The sequence below is a fragment of the Rhinatrema bivittatum genome, chromosome 1 (genome assembly GCF_901001135.1).
Source record: "Rhinatrema bivittatum chromosome 1, aRhiBiv1.1, whole genome shotgun sequence".
NCBI classification, from domain to species: domain Eukaryota; kingdom Metazoa; phylum Chordata; class Amphibia; order Gymnophiona; family Rhinatrematidae; genus Rhinatrema; species Rhinatrema bivittatum.
This window is the reverse complement of record NC_042615.1, coordinates 791,719,197-791,736,740: the sequence shown is the minus strand read 5'-3', so window position 1 is coordinate 791,736,740 and position 17,544 is coordinate 791,719,197. Positions and strand designations below refer to the sequence as shown.

The 17,544-nt window shown below is 44.8% G+C and overlaps 1 long non-coding RNA gene across 1 annotated transcript; it reads right to left on the bottom strand.

Annotated features, from left to right (window-relative positions):
• Positions 1-13,645: 13,645 nt before the first annotated feature.
• On the bottom strand, positions 13,646-14,510 carry LOC115082332. The gene is made up of 3 exons (XR_003854138.1): positions 14,476-14,510; positions 13,869-13,940; positions 13,646-13,683 (listed from the first exon to the last, which is right to left on the bottom strand). It is a non-coding gene; the product is annotated as an uncharacterized LOC115082332 (long non-coding RNA).
• Between the last annotated feature and the right edge of the window lie 3,034 nt (positions 14,511-17,544).

Sequence of the window (17,544 nt, the reverse complement as noted above, 5' to 3'; positions counted from 1 at the left end):
CACATCCCTAATGATGATAAGAAGTCTACATTGAAAACATTTGTCTGGCTAACTTTAGGAATTAGCAGGCAAATCTGTGAGGGTTTAAATTATTCCCCTGCTGAATAGGGACATTTTGTCCTAGCAAGTTGTTGCTTGCACATAATTTACTAGAGATGTGAATCGTGTCCTCGATCGTCTTAACGATCGATTTCGGCTGGGAGGGGGAGGGAATCGTATTGTTGCCGTTTGGGTGTGTAAAGTATCGTGAAAATCGTTAAAATCGTGAGCCGGCACACTAAAACCCCCTAAAACCCACCCCCGACCCTTTAAATTAAATCCCCCACCCTCCCGAACCCCCCCCAAATGCTTTAAATTACCCTGGGGTCCAGCGGCGGTCCGTAGCTAAATCGGGGGAAGGGGGAGGGCAGGAAAACCGGCACACTAAAACCCCCTAAAACCCACCCCCGACCCTTTAAATTAAATCCCCCCCCCCAAATGCCTTAAATTACCCTGGGGTAGAGCGGCAGTCCGAAACGGCCTCCTGCTATTGAATCGCGTCGTCTTCAGCCGGCGCCATTTTGCAAAATGGCCGCCGCAAAATGGCGGCGGCCATAGACCAACACGATTCGACTGCTGGAGGTCGTTCCGGACCCCCGCTGGACTTTTGGCAAGTCTTGTGGGGGTCAGGAGGCCCCCCCAAGCTGGCCAAAAGTTCCTGGGAGTCCAGCGGGGGTCCGTGAGCGATTTCCTGCCGCGAATCGTTTTCCGTACGGATAATGGCGCCGGCATGAGATCGACTGCAGGAGGTCGTTCAGCGGGGGTCAGGAACCCTCGCTGAATGACCTCCTGCAGTCGATCTCCTGCCGGCGCCATTTTCCGTATGGAAAATGGCGCCGACCATACGCATATGGCTGGCGCCATTATCCGTACGGAAAACGATTTGCGGCAGGAAATCGCTCACGGACCCCCGCTGGACTCCCAGGAACTTTTGGCCAGCTTGGGGGGGCCTCCTGACCCCCACAAGACTTGCCAAAAGTCCAGCGGGGGTCCGGAACGACCTCCAGCAGTCGAATCGTGTTGGTCTTTGGCCGCCGCCATTTTGCGGTGGCCATTTTGCAAAATGGCGCCGGCTGAAGACGACGCGATTCAATAGCAGGAGGCCGTTTCGGACCGCCGCTCTACCCCAGGGTAATTTAAGGCATTTGGGGGGGGGATTTAATTTAAAGGGAAGTTTATGCATATAAATGCCATTTTTCATGCATAAAATTGAATTTTTATATGTTTAAAAAAACTGTACAATCATTAAATATGAAAACAAATGCACATCCCTAATGTTGATATGAAGTCTACATTGAAAACATTTGTCTGGCTAACTTTAGGAATTAGCAGGCAAATCTGTGAGGGTTTAAATTATTCCCCTGCTGAATAGGGACATTTTGTCCTAGCAAGTTGTTGCTTGCACAGAATTTACTAGAGATGTGAATTGTGTCCTCGATCGTCTTAACGATCAATTTCGGCTGGGAGGGGGAGGGAATCGTATTGTTGCCGTTTGGGTGTGTAAAGTATCGTGAAAATCGTTAAAATCGTGAGCCGGTACACTAAAACCCCCTAAAACCCACCCCCGACCCTTTAAATTAAATCCCCCACCCTCCCGAACCCCCCCCCCAAATGCTTTAAATTACCCTGGAGTCCAGTGGCGGTCCGTAGCTAAATCGGGGGAAGGGGGAGGGCAGGAAAACCGGCACACTAAAACCCCCTAAAACCCACCCCCGACCCTTTAAATTAAATCCCCCCCCCCCCAAATGCCTTAAATTACCCTGGGGTAGAGCGGCGGTCCGAAACGGCCTCCTGCTATTGAATCGCGTCGTCTTCAGCCGGCGCCATTTTGCAAAATGGCCGCCGCAAAATGGCGGCGGCCATAGACCAACACGATTCGACTGCTGGAGGTCGTTCCGGACCCCCGCTGGACTTTTCGCAAGTCTTGTGGGGGTCAGGAGGCCCCCCCAAGCTGGCCAAAAGTTCCTGGGAGTCCAGCGGGGGTCCGTGAGCGATTTCCTGCCGCGAATCGTTTTCCGTACGGATAATGGCACCGGCATGAGATCGACTGCAGGAGGTCGTTCAGAGGGGGTCAGGAACCCTCGCTGAATGACCTCCTGCAGTCGATCTCCTGCCGGCGCCATTATCCGTACGGAAAACGATTTGCGGCAGGAAATCGCTCACGGACCCCCGCTGGACTCCCAGGAACTTTTGGCCAGCTTGGGGGGGGCTCCTGACCCCCACAAGACTTGCCAAAAGTCCAGCGGGGGTCCGGAACGACCTCCAGCAGTCGAATCGTGTTGGTCTTTGGCCGCCGCCATTTTGCGGTGGCCATTTTGCAAAATGGCGCCGGCTGAAGACGACGCGATTCAATAGCAGGAGGCCGTTTCGGACCGCCGCTCTACCCCAGGGTAATTTAAGGCATTTGGGGGGGGGATTTAATTTAAAGGGAAGTTTATGCATATAAATGCCATTTTTCATGCATAAAATTGAATTTTTATATGTTTAAAAAAACTGTACAATCATTAAATATGAAAACAAATGCACATCCCTAATGTTGATATGAAGTCTACATTGAAAACATTTGTCTGGCTAACTTTAGGAATTAGCAGGCAAATCTGTGAGGGTTTAAATTATTCCCCTGCTGAATAGGGACATTTTGTCCTAGCAAGTTGTTGCTTGCACAGAATTTACTAGAGATGTGAATTGTGTCCTCGATCGTCTTAACGATCGATTTCGGCTGGGAGGGGGAGGGAATCGTATTGTTGCCGTTTGGGTGTGTAAAGTATCGTGAAAATCGTTAAAATCGTGAGCCGGTACACTAAAACCCCCTAAAACCCACCCCCGACCCTTTAAAGTAAATCCCCCACCCTCCCGAACCCCCCCCCAAATGCTTTAAATTACCCTGGAGTCCAGCGGCGGTCCGTAGCTAAATCGGGGGAAGGGGGAGGGCAGGAAAACCGGCACACTAAAACCCCCTAAAACCCACCCCCGACCCTTTAAATTAAATCCCCCCCCCCAAATGCCTTAAATTACCCTGGGGTAGAGCGGCGGTCCGAAACGGCCTCCTGCTATTGAATCGCGTCGTCTTCAGCCGGCACCATTTTGCAAAATGGCCGCCGCAAAATGGCGGCGGCCATAGACCAACACGATTCGACTGCTGGAGGTCGTTCCGGACCCCCGCTGGACTTTTGGCAAGTCTTGTGGGGGTCAGGAGGCCCCCCCAAGCTGGCCAAAAGTTCCTGGGAGTCCAGAGGAGGTCCGTGAGCGATTTCCTGCCGCGAATCATTTTCCGTACGGGTTCCTGACCCCCGCAGAACGACCTCCTGCAGTCGATCTCCTGCCGGCGCCATTATCCGTACGGAAAACGATTCGCGGCAGGAAATCGCTCACGGACCTCCGCTGGACCCCCAGGAACTTTTGGCCAGCTTGGGGGGGCCTCCTGACCCCCACAAGACTTGCCAAAAGTCCAGCGGGGGTCCGGAACGACCTCCAGCAGTCGAATCGTGTTGGTCTATGGCCGCCGCCATTTTGCGGCGGCCATTTTGCAAAATGGCGCCGGCTGAAGACGACGCGATTCAATAGCAGGAGGCCGTTTCGGACCGCCGCTCTACCCCAGGGTAATTTAAGGCATTTGGGGGGGTTCGGGAGGGTGGGGGATTTAATTTAAAGGGTCGGGGGTGGGTTTTAGGGGGTTTTAGTGTGCCGGTTTTCCTGCCCTCCCCTTCCCCCGATTTAGCTACGGACCGCCACTGGACCCCAGGGTAATTTAAGGCATTTGGGGGGGGGGGGTTCGGGAAGGTGGGGGATTTAATTTAAAGGGTCGGGGGTGGGTTTTAGGGGGTTTTAATGTGCCGGTTTTCCTGCCCTCCCCCTTCCCCCGATTTACGATTTTTTGACGATAAATCGGGGGAATTGGTATTGTATCGTGGCCCTAACAGTTTTTGACGATTTAAAATATATCGGACGATATTTTAAATTGTCAAAAAACGATTCACATCCCTAGAATTTACCTGCATAATAAAGGCTGGCAGCAGACACGTTCCCGGGACATAGTTAAATTTTAGCTGGTCACTGGTAATCTTCGATACCGGTGCTCTAAAGTGAGCCAAGTAACCCTGGTTGGATAAAGTGCAGCCCTAAAGTTAGCCGAATAACTTTATCCAGCTGTATTCAGCAGCATTTCTACCTGGATAAGTGCTGCAAAATCTCCAGGTAAGGTAATCTGGATAACGTTATCTTGGTAACTTACATGCTCAGCAGGTCTCTGAATATGGACCTCCATGTTACTAAAACTAAGCTTTTCTTTTTCCCATCCAAGATATGTTTTTCTTGTTCTCCTCTAGACACTCTTTCTTCCCCCTTCAGTGCTCTTTACTTACCTCCTTGGTCAAGGTCACACAATACATTTGTGCTTCCTTGTCTTCCCTCCCCAGGCACACTATTTCTCTGGGGTAAGAGACGGTGCATCTTCCCTGGAGCTCCAAACAAATGTTTCCTGCACAGCTGTAGGCCAGGTCTTTTTTTAGTTGCCCAGGTGGGAAAGGAGAAATGGAATTGTGCTTGATTCAACAGTGCAGGCTGCAAAGTTAGAGTGCATAGGAGCAAAATTAAGCATGTCGTCTAACAGAACAAATGGGAAGCATTGCGATGTCCTTGAAGAATGAGGTGCCTCATTAGGCAGGTTGGTAAACGGTTCAGCCGCCCCAGGATTGTTGAGCCTGAATCTTGACATGTATACTTTGGGGAATTTCAGACCCATCTATAGCATAAGATAAGTTATCATTAAAGGGAAGGTATCCTTAATGCCTGCGTCATCCTTTGTAATCCCCAGGTAGAAGCGTATAGCATTAAAAATGAATGCTGAATGTCTTCATTCTTCCTGACTTTCTGTTTTAGAAGTGGTGTTTATTTTTTGCATTCTTCTTCAAGCTCCAGCTTACCCATCTATTTGTAATGTCTTGATGCACTTTAGGCCAATGGCTGCTTGGGTAGTGTACGCTGAAATAAATCAGGCTGTAGCTGTAATTTTTGCAATTACAGCCTTTGTTAAAGAAAGATTTTTTCCCCGAGGGTTGCAGTGGCAGAAATTACAACTGCCTACCAGCCACTGCTGTATTTATTTCTATACATACTGCCGTAGCAGCAGCGGTTCGGACTACACAAAGACTTCATGAAATTAGTGCAGAGTTCTGGGTCTGCTGGAAACCTGAAGAAGCACATTTTCCAAATAAGCAATTTTGAATGGCACTACTTAAAGACAAGAAGCATAGAAAAATTGAAAATTTACAATAAAACTTAAACTATATCAACACTTGTGTACCACATGAGGGTAAAGTGAGAAGGACATGAATATGTGATGGTGGCTATGGACCGTATAATTAATCATTGGCCTACAGGACATGATGCCAGTGTTTGGAGGAGCAAAGGCAATTATGAGCAAGCACAATTGATGTTTCAAAGACCAAAACGATGGCAGAAGTGTATGTAGTGAAATTAGAACAAACAAAATGTAACTGCAAAATTATTCAAAATGCTAGTGTTAGAGAGAAATTATAAATAATAATTAGACATTATTATAAGGACCATCATACCACCCTTTGCAGATACTGGGACCAATTTTTATAAGTCTTCCACTTTTTTCACCACATTACTGTCCTCTTTAATTATAGGTCCAAAAAACATAGGGGTGAATTTTCAAAGGGGTACGCGCATAAGATACGCGCGTACCCCCCGAAAACCTACCCCAACCCCCCCCCCTGCGCACGCCGAACCTTTTTTGCATAGGCTCGGCGGCGCGCGCATGCCCCGGGACGCATGTAAGTCCCGGGGCTTGCATGGAGGGGCGTGTCGGGGGGGCATGTCGGGGGCGTGCTGGGAGTGATGTGGTGTTTCGGGGGCGGCACCGTGGGCGTGGTTTTGGCCCGGGGCGCTCCGGGGGCGTGGCCGCGGCCTCCGGACCAGCCCCCGGACTGGAACATGGAGCACGGCAGCCGGCTCAGCGCGCGCAAATTTACGCCTGCTTCCAGCAGGCATAACTTTGCCAACAAAGGTAGGGGGGGTTTAGATAGGGCCGGGGGGGTGGGTTAGGTAGGGGAAGGGAAGGGAAGGTGTGGGGGGGGGGGTGTGTGGAGGGAACGGAGGCAGGCTGCGCGGCTCGGCGTGCGCAGGCTGCTGATTTTGGGCAGCCTGCATGCGCCGATCCCGGATTTTAATGGATACGTGCGGCTATGCGCGTATCTATTGAAATCCCGTGTACTCTTGTTTGCGCCTGGTGCGCGAACAAAGGTATGCGTGTGCGCAGATTTATAAAATCTGCCCCATAATTTTGTTATTTTTTTCATATTTTTGCATTATTTTTAAATTTTGAATAAAAAAAACGAGATACTTCCCCCATCTGGCAAAGCCTGACACGATATCACGTTTCACATTTTCTGCCTCAGGGGCTGTCAACAGAACTTGGCTTTTTATGACGTTTTGCGCTAATAAAGAATTCTTGGTCTTTTACTGATCTCTTCGTCTGGTCACGACTTTGCAATATTGGATCGGCTTCCGGTTTATTTCTTGGGACCTTCCTGGAGATGAGGCAGGATGGTCACTATCATAGCAATTTTCAAAAGCCATTTATGCTTGTAAAATGCACTTACCTGTGTAAAACCTATTCAATGGCATATTCTGTAGAGATGTGCATTCGTTTTTCACGATTTAGTCAATGCCAACGACATTGTCTAATTCGTCATTGTTGGGGAAGTTGGGAAAAAGAATCAAAATTCCACGAATTTTCGGGTTAAAGTCGGTTTTTTATTACTGCGCGGATGTTAGTGCGCATGGACTATCCGTTAGCGCGCAGTCGCTGGACGTAGTGCGCAGTACATGGCGCCTCACCGTACTGTGCACTAACGGATTATTAGTGCGCGCTAGGTACATGACAGTGCGCAATGATATATGTTAGTGCGCACTAATGTAAATTGATACTAAATTGATACTTTTTTGTAAATTGAAAGTTGAATATGTATTCCTACTGGGTGTCTTCTTGTTTTTTATTCATTACCAAGGTTACCAACAGCCAAGGTGCTGTTTTTTACAGATTGTTTTATATGGGGGATGGGGAATGGGAATGGGGGATAGAGCTATTAGCTTGAAGTTCTAATCCTACTGTAGTAGTGTGTCTGTGGATATTGTGATTATGTCATCAATCATGTGACTAGAATTTGTTTGATATATTATGCATAATATTCATTTGCATCATTTTTGAATTGGCCACTTAAATTAATAGGTTTATTTTCCCTCCTACTTTTAGTCAATAGGTAGCTATAATAGCTATATAATAAGGGGTGCTCTGCTTATGTGTTGCTTTTGTTTTGTGGGTTTGAGGAGAAAACATCAGTCAATCAGTTTATAGCTAGCTGCAGCTGTTGATTTGATAGTTAATATTATACAGCCTTTATTGTTATTAAGGGGTACTAGCTGCTAGCTGGCTTAGCTAGCTGATACTAGTATCAGCCTATGATACTAGCAGCCAGCCAGTAGCCATTGCCACTAGCCACAGTAGCATATAGCTAGCTACTGCTAGCAGCCAAGTACCACTAGCCAAAATAGCCAATAGCCACAACCAGTGAGCTGAGCTGAGCTCTACTCTTTTTTTCTGTTTCTTGAGTGAGCTCTTTGTTCGCAGCATTCCTAGCCTAGGCATAGGCAGGCACCAGCACTCCAGTCCAGCAGCAGGGCTTGCTTATAAAGGACAAGGTGAAGGTAGGTGCGTTGATTGCTTTCTGAACATTGCAGCAGTAGAGTTTTAATAGATTTATAAATATATAAAATTATATAATATTATATTTATCAATATTATATAGATGTATGTGTAATCTACCAGATTTATCACTAATAGTGTTTATAGCTAGCTAGCCATAGCCAGTGACACTAGGCTAATAGCTAGCTTGGCTATTAGCCTAGTGTCACTGGCTATGGCTAGCTATTAAAGCCAGTGAGTCAATTCTTCTACTAAACCTATAATTGGCCAATAGTCTGTCCAATATCCTATATTATGTATCTTGTGCTTGGCTTGAGGCTTCTGCTCCTGTGTGTGAGATTTGTGGGTAAGACTTGAAGTGGGAGGGAGAAGTTATTTTAGTTCAAAGAACAGAATAGGCCTGAAAAGGATATGAAAAAATAGGAATAGGACTTCTCTAACCTCAATGCAGAAAAGCCTAGCCAGTCCTGCCAGGAGGCTAATGTAATGAGTGAACTGAAGTATTGCAGCCTAGTTTCAATCTCAGTCTGCTGCAGTTTGATGCTCTGGCCAATGCATGGTATAAATTGCAATATAATATATTAGTAAGTATACTATATCAAATTATCAATTGTCAGTGTCACTCACTGACTAATAAATAATCACTATATCCTTCTTTGTCCTGTGGTCTGGGGGTAGCCTTAGCAATAGCTAGCTAGCTAATGCTATTAGCTCAATAAAGTTTTAAAAATGAATACCAAACTAATTTATTAACTTGTTTAATGTACTATATTTATTATATATTTCTTTGACCACAGAATCATAATGCCCCTACCAGTACCCTCTGGAAAAAAACGTGTTGCTAGTGATAGTGCTACTGGAAAGAGCTGTCTGCCAATCCCTAGGAAAAAACTGCGATTTTTTGAGAAGAAAGAGGATGTAGAAGTGCAAGGAAACTTGTTGCAAGGGAAGGAACGAGCAAAATTTGAGGGAAAGGTGAAAAGATTAGATGAAATAATGGTGCTACAGAAAGTATTGGATGATGATGATGAATCAGATATTGAGGAGGAGGAGGAGGAGGAGGAGGAGGATGATCAGGAGTTTTTGGCTAGTAAACATTCTGAGGAGAAGGAGGAGGAGGAGAACAGAAGCAATGACAATGTTAGTCAGATTGCAAAACAAACAACTACTGCCAGTGCCAGCAGTATTGCTGGTACCCTGTCCCCTACACCATTTGAACATCCACGTGTGACTACTACTACTACTACTACTACTACTACTACTACTATTTCTACTACTAGTATGAAAATGACAAGTATCCAGCCTAGAGTAAGGAACAGTACAAGGACATCAAAGATTTGGAATCATTATCATGTTGTGGCTGACCAGAGATTTGGACAATGTATCCATTGTAAAAAGATGGTGAGCCGTGGAAGAATTATTGGACATCTTACTAACAGCAACATGAAATATCACCTTGAAAGAGAACATAGAGCACTGTTGCTTGCAGAAGAAGCTGGTCCCACCGTGCTTGCCCAGGCTTCAAGTAAAGCAACAGGGAAGCAGCCACAGAAGGAAAGTAGTAGTACTAAAGAAGATACAGATTGTGTGCATCTGCAGAAGCAGCAGTCTCCTCTTCCTCATCCCCAGCAGCAGCGGCAAGCTACCATGGAGCAGATGGGGTGGTGTTCTTCTGCAATGTCACAGAGCAGGAAGCAGGCAATGTCTAAAGTGGGTACACGACATATTGCTCTAATGATTGCTTTGGATGATCAGCCACTGCAGATTGTAGAAAATGAGGGATTTAAGCGGATGCTCCATTATTTCGCCCCTTACTACAAACTTCCTTCAAGAAGTACATTTAGCCGTCAGGTGCTTCCTTCCCTATACAGAAAATGTCGTGCTGAAATGCAGATTATGATGGCAAGGGCAAAGGGGAGGAGCATCCATCTCACCACTGATGTTTGGACTAGTATGAATGCAATGCATGCATATTTGTCTCTAACAGCACATTGGTGGCAGCTGGATGAGGCATTAATACCTGTAAGCACTAGCAGCATTGGCAGTGGCAGTGGCAGCAGCTCCAAAAAGGTTTCGCCAGGATACCATTGGGCTTTACTGCATGCTCAAGTGCTAGACAAGAGACATACTTCAGAAAATATCTTACACGCAATTCAGGGGATGATGGAAAAATGGAATGGGCTCCTTAGAAGCAGTGATATGGAATGCTTAAATGGATTTTTCATTACTGACAATGGTTCCAATATTATTAAGGCTCTGGCTGATGGTAGATTCAACGGCATCCGATGCTTTGCACATACCCTGCATCTGATAGTGAGGGATGCTTTGGGGCTTAGTGGCAAGGAAGGTGGTACTACTAGTTGTAGTAGTCAACATCTGAAGCGGTTGATTGAAAAGTGTCGCAAAATAGCTGGGCATTTCAATCGTAGTGTAAAAAGTGGGAAGCAACTCAGAAAGAGGCAAATAGCAGTTGGCGCACCTTTGCACAACCTTCTTCAGGATGTGCCTACCAGATGGAATTCCACCTATCTTATGTTGGAGAGGTTGTCTGAACAGCAGACACCTCTTCATGATTTGGCAATGGCAACTGAAATTGGATTGGAAAATCCTCTTGGATGTCAGGACTGGACAAACATTGCACACATGGTGCATGTCCTCAAGCCTTTCAAAGTATATACTGATGCATTGAGTTCAGCTAATGCCACTTTGGGTGGTGTCATCCCTGTAATAAACTATATAGAGGAGGTACTAGAGGAATTTCTGCATCATCCAGATTTCTCTAAGGAAGTGTTAATGCTTGTTAAATGCTTAAAAGAGCAAGTTGAAAAAAGATTGAAACCTCTCATGCAAAGGGATTGCTATATATTAGCCACGATGTGTGACCCACGTGTGAAAGGCAGTATTGCTCTCAAGAATAATGCTCTTACACATTGGAGAAAAAAGTTGATTAAAATGGTTGAAAACATAATGTCTAACAGGGTCTGTTCCACTGGTAACGATGAAAAAGAATTAGTATCATCCTCTCAGTCTCCAACTCCATCCTGCTCAAGTACTAGTATGATCAGCTGCTCCCCTACCCCTTCCATAACACATCAAAATATGAGTCATTCCACATTTAATGAACTGCCTGCCATGTCACAAGCAATCGCATCAGCTGTTGGCAGAAGAGTTACTACTACTGAGTCCTACCTGCAGGAGAATGTTTCAGAACTGCATGTTAAGAGTTTTCTGTCTGAGCCAATTCAGAGCATGGACTCAGATCCCTTGAGATATTGGGCACAGAAAGCTTCAATGTGGCCTGATCTTGCAATACTAGCACAGCACTTTCTTTCCTGCCCGCCAACAAGTGTGCAAAGTGAAAGAGTATTTTCAATGACAGGGAACATAGTGAGTCCACACCGTGCACGTTTGTCTCCAGACTTAGTCGAGCAATTGGTTTTTATCAAAACGAACTTTCCACAGCTTGGGTATCCGAACTTTCCCTGTGACTGGGAGGAGTGAGCCTCTTGTCGAGGGCTGAGATCCAAGGTCAAGGGGTGGAAGAGAGGCTTGGCTCTATGCAGCTGTGCTCCCCGCATCGCTTGCTGGGGCGCCCGGCCACAAGAGGCAGCAGCGGCCACAACATTGCTGCTGCTGCCTCTTGTGGCCCACAGGAGAAGCCAGTCTGGGAGTCACAAGACATGAACACTCTGTCCTGCTGCGTCTCCAACACAGGCTTCTCACTCCCAGGCTCCTTTCCCCCAGTGTCCACCTCTGAGGCAGGCAAGTCCTCGCTGGGTTCTTCTGCCTCAGCGTCCATCTCCGACAGCATGATTGTGTGAATGAAGTATGAAAGAATTTCAGGCCAATACAATATTAAATTGCACTTACAGTGCACAGAGAGGTTGATACTCTAACTAAGTAGCTAGTGGCTGTACTAGTAGTAGCTAGCTAGTAGCTAGCTACTAGCTAGCTACTACTAGCTACTGGATATCCAAGTACTAGCTACTACTTGGATATCCAGTTTATATCCAACTAGTAGCTACTACTACTAGCTACTAGTTGGATATAAACTGTTACTGTTATATCCACTACTGTAACAATATATTGATTAACCAAATATATACAGACACCCTTGAGTGTAATAAAAAGAGAAAACTGAGCACCCAGAAGTTGTACATTTCTGAAGGATTTTTTGTTCATGAGTCTGCTTTCTCCTAGTCCTTACTCCTACTTTAGTATCACAAGCATTACATTTTTTGCTTCAAATGGCTGTCTTGGTCATGGAGCAATTTTTGGCATTGACGTGTGAGTCATTGCAAGAGCTTGAGTGCTGCACACACTGCACACAGTGCACAATATTGTATTGGCCAGGTTGAAAGATGTGTGAATGGTCAGTAGCCACGGTTGAAGCCTTGACGTTGGCGCTACTGCTCACAAGTATACAACTTGTGCTAATTCAGCCAGACTGAATGTTGTATGGAAGTGTATGACTAACTTAGTTACTACTACTAAAACAATGAAATGTGTTGGATTATAATAGACATACATCCGTACATGTCTGCTCTTTGTAATTTAGTAGTACCATACTATATTATTTTGGAATAATTATTATTAGTTAAATGACTAATAAAATAATATATAAAAAAGAACAAGCAAACATTTACAATGTAAACAAATTTATTTTGTTTAACATATTTATATTTCACATATTTATATTTCACTATATTTCACATATTTATATTCCACCACCACAGTAGACACATTTAAAAAAAAAACAACAAAAAACAAAAACCAGGCCAGCAGCCCAGGTCAAGGCGAAATATGATGCCTTGACTTCATGATGTTGCAGCAGGGTCAGGCTCATGTGGAGAGGAGGGTGCCGCCACTGGAGAAACCTGCTCTGAAGCAGAGGGAACTGGCACCTCCTCCTCATGAGGCATCTCATGAGGAGGAGAAGCCATTTCCCTCTGCTCCTGAGGGGCCTCCTCCAGGGCTAACAACCTCCTCTCCACATTGCACACACTGGCCTGCACCTCTCCGACCTTCTGCTGCAACATCATGTAGTCGGCATCATATTTCGCCTTGAACTGCCGTACTTCCTGCAGGATCTCCTCCAACTTTGAATATTGTGCACAGCAGCACTTACAGGTTGGAGGAGATCCTGGAGGAAGTACGGCAGTGCTGGTGCTGGTGCTGGCACTGGCGCTGGCGCTGGTGGTGGTGCTGGTGGTGGTGCTGGTGGCAGTGGTGGGCCGCTGGGTCCTGGCAGCTTTTTCTTGGCCTGTAAAGAAATAAAAAAAAAAAAAAAATTCAACATGAGACACAGAACTATACATTATACATACATTACATAGTCAGATATGACAAATAAAAAAGCAAATACTACTGGATGCGTGTGAGCAAGTTTATAAAATAATCTACCCCTTATTTAGTTTATTGACCTTGAGGATTATAGAAAAATGAGGAGTCCATTGCAGGGGAGAAGGCGTGAGGGGGAGAGTGGAGGGATATCAAATCTATCAACATAGATTAGAGAGAATACATAATTTGAAGGATTGGAAGGAGAAATAATAGTCAATCTCAGGTTACACAGAATATGATGGTAGGAGATACACTACAAACCTCTTCTTTTTTTTCACCTTCAATTCTTTAGTTTACTATCATAGCCACTCAGTGTCATTTAATATATACAAATAAATAAATACATACATCTCCCCATTCCCAATCCCCAGCCACTATAACTGACTGATATAAAAAAAAAAGATTTTGTTTTTCAGCCTCAGATAATATATACTACTGTACTGGCCGTGCCAAGATATATTATTTCCTACCTAGACCACTACTTGTTGTTGCTGCCTCTGTCCTCCTCTGGTGACAGCTCTGCCTCCCACTAGGCCCAGGAAGCCCCGCCTCGTCCCTGCCTGGGTGTGGTTCTGTACAAGACAAATCAAAATTCAGAGAACAACAGTTAGAATTTTAAAAACAAGAATGAGATCAGACACAATGATTCATTCACTGTTATAGTAAAGAAACATTTTTAAACACAAATTCCATTACAATTAATTGAATAGTTGTGTAATGTGTGTTGTTCTTGTGTAGTATTCTGAAAAATACTTACCAGGCATGGAACGGGGCAAGGTTCGGCGGACCTCCTCGAGCCACCTACCCTCATGCAATCGCAGATGGCGACCTGAAAATTAGAGGAATATACAGGAAAAAGAATAACATTGATTAATTTTTACAACATGCCCATGTTTTGCCTTGACCTACTAGATTATTTTTTATGCAACATACAAAAGTTAGTTATACATAAATACTATTTTATTTATATTTCAATGTGGCTTTCAAAAAAATCCCAAATACCACCATTTCAAAAAGATAAATATAAATATCAATAATATACCACAGATAATTTTATTTCCTTTGTAGTCTAGTTATTAAGTATTAATACTAGTATAGTATAGGGTAAGGTTGGTACACTAGTAGCTAGCTAGCTAGCTAGTAGCTAGCTACTAGTATTTCTGTTTTTTTAAAATATATTTACTTAACATTATAACTTTTATTACTTATAGTAGTTAATTATTACATTATAATTATATAACTCACTGTATGCTACTAGTAGCTACTGTAGCTAGTATTACTATCATACTCTATTTAATTTTCAATGACAAAATAATATACATAATTTATAATTGAATAATATGATCAACATTGTTATTTCTCACCTTTCTTTTTGAGGTCTTCCACCTCACGAGGGTAGGAGTCCCGCCGGCAAAACTCCTCCTGGAGAGAGGCCCAGGCAGCAGTCTCCCTTTGCAGGTTAGGCCTGCTGCCTGGGGGGGTGTAAAGGTTACTCTCATCCAGGAGCATGAGCCGGGCCAGGAGGTCCACGTCGGCCTGGGTAAAGCGGGGCTTCCTGGACCTTGCTGCCACCTTGGAGGAGGACGGTGGGGAGGAGTCAGACTCCCTTTCACGTTCCATCCTACCATGAGAAAATAAAAAAGAAGATGAAAAAAAGTATGTGCTATAGGACAGCTGTTTGTTCAGAAGCTCACACACTAATGCAGGGAGGGGCTAGGCAGCTCCCCCCTGTCTGTGAAGCCAGCCCTCAGCCCTCACCCTCACAGTGACAGTACACTATTCAGTTCAGTGGCAGGGACATGGGGGGAGGGGAGGAGTGAGGGTCAGGCAGCTGAGCTCCCCCCCCCCCCGTCTGTGAAGCCAGCCAGCCTCTCACTACGTAATGCAGGCAGGGAGGGAGCTGTCTCAGCCCTCACAGTGACAGTACACTATTCACTTCAGTGGCAGGGACATGGGGGGAGGGGAGGAGTGAGGGTCAGGCAGCTGAGCTCCCCCCCCCTGACTGTGAAGCCAGCCAGCATCTCATGCAGGGAGGGAGCTGTCTGTGTGACACTGACAATCTCTGTTAAACTTTTTTTTCACTAAATTAGCATAAAATTAAATGAAGTACTTTTGTGTGTTAAACTTTTAATTTCCCCTAATGTAAGTAACTTCATTTAATATTATTTTTATATTATTTTATGCTACTTCACTGAAAAAAAAGTGCATTAACTATTTAACTTAACCAACTAAGTAACTAATAGTAAAGTAATACTGTATAAAAACTAAAACAAAATCTTATATATTTATTATATTATACACTTACAGTGGTAAAGTTGTTGATGATATTGTAACTCTGTGACGTGTGTGCACAGCTCAAACACTCATCAGCTTCAGCTCACTGGCACTGCTGCTGCTCTGTCTGACTCAGACAGCACGTAGTAAGAAAATAATTAGTGCGTGTAGCAAAATGGCCTCTGGGGACCTCACAGAGCATGCTCAAGATAGCGCGCACTAATCCACGTTTGTGCGCACTACCCAGCGGTAGTGCGCACAATCCAGCGTTAGTGCACACTATCTACGGATGAGTTAAAATACTGATTCTACATTCCCATTGGCTGTTTTCCAGGTGGTGCGAACCAGTGGGAGCCCAGAACCGTACATTTAGCTAACGAACTCCTTAAAAATTAATACGTTTTACTTAAAAGTTGCAATTTTTGGTAGTGCGCACTAGCATTAGTTAGTGCGCACTAACGGGAACCTTGGGCGCACTAACCCCGTTAGTGCGCACTAACTCCGTTCGTAAAAAAAACCAAACCACACGCGAAAAACTAAACTTTTAAACGAATCGGTCGACCGAAGCCTGACCCGATTCCTAAAAACGAAGCACATCTCTAATATTCTGTGGCAATCTTCAAAAGCCCACTTACACGAGTAATGTGCATTTACACTTGTAAAACCCAGTTTTATGTGTGTAAATCCTTTTGAAAATTACCCCTTGCTGCTTTACATTCTGTCAGGTAAATTCTCAAAGGAGTTACACATGTAAATTTAACATACGATCATAGCAATTTTCAAGTGCAAGACGCAGGTAAATCCTATGGACATTTCAATGGCATATATTTATTGTAGCAATTTTCAAAGCCCACTTACACAAGGGTAAAGTGCATTAACATGCGTAAAACCCAGTTTTACACATGTAAATGCTTTTGAAAATCAGGCCCTTTATATGTAGTCACAAATGCATACTTCCCAATTTGTTCTCACAGTAACTGGTCGATTGGAAAAGCTTTGCGCATGCCAAAACCAGGAGATATGCGTGTCTTGGGCGTGTGCACCGTGCGGATTTTAAAAGGCCCGCGATAACGCGCGTATCTCCTGTTACGCGCACAAATTTTTTTTTCTGGAAAAAGGAGTGTGGTGTAGACATGGGTTGAGTGGGACATGGGCAGACCGGAGCTGAGGCATGATTTCTGTGCGTACCTATTTATGCGCACAAGCGTGCGCCGGGGTCCCCTACCATGTAACTTTACTTCTGCTAGGAACGGCATGCAAGTAATAGAATAAAAATATATAGGCCCCTTAGCAAGCCTAATAGGGTAAAAGGTAGTCAAAGTGACAGGGGGTTAGGAAGGCCAATTGATTAACTGGACAAACTTGGAACGAACTGGGAAAATGGGCTCTAGCGTCTGCTCTTGTGTCTAGCAAAATTCCGCCTACTTATGTGAGCAAGGCGGCATTTGCATGCACATGTGCGTGTCAACATGAAATCATACGCGCATGTATGTGCGACTAGCCAATTCTAAAATATGCGTGCATAAATGCACGTATGTTTTAAAATCGCTGCATCCATTTGCACGCGCTGGCAAACGAGTGCACATGTGCGCCCGCGTGCGGCTCTTAACATCTACCTTTTTAGGGGCTTAGCCTATTGGTTACAGGCTCATTCCATGGCTTAACACAGTAGGCCATTTAAGCAGGCAGTGAAATTCTCGTTCCAGGCAAGTTTAACCTTTTATACTTCAGCACTTTGCGTCTGCAATTTAAACTGTTCCTTCCCTGCTTCCCAATAATTTACTGCTCCTAATTATCAAGCAAACAGAGATCTTACTAGTGCAGTTCATCCTTGGCCCCCAGCCCCTGTCATCCTTCCTGACTTCCTAAACCTCTTTCCCACTCTGCACAAGTACTTTGGCCTTTTTTCTCTAGTTGAAGCTTCCCCAATTGGCTTCAAGTACTCGATTAACTGTAATTGCAGTCTGAGCTTAAACTGCTTGAAAACTACACCTCAGAAAGCTTTTCTCCATTGTGAGCTTTCGACTTGTAACACTTTCAGATTCGTATCTTAGCCAGCCTTGCTTTGGGGTAAGCTCATGTCTCTTGGGAACTCCAATAGCTTCTCTTGAAACAACTCTTGTGGCCACATGTATTTTCAGTGACAGACTGTCCAGTCT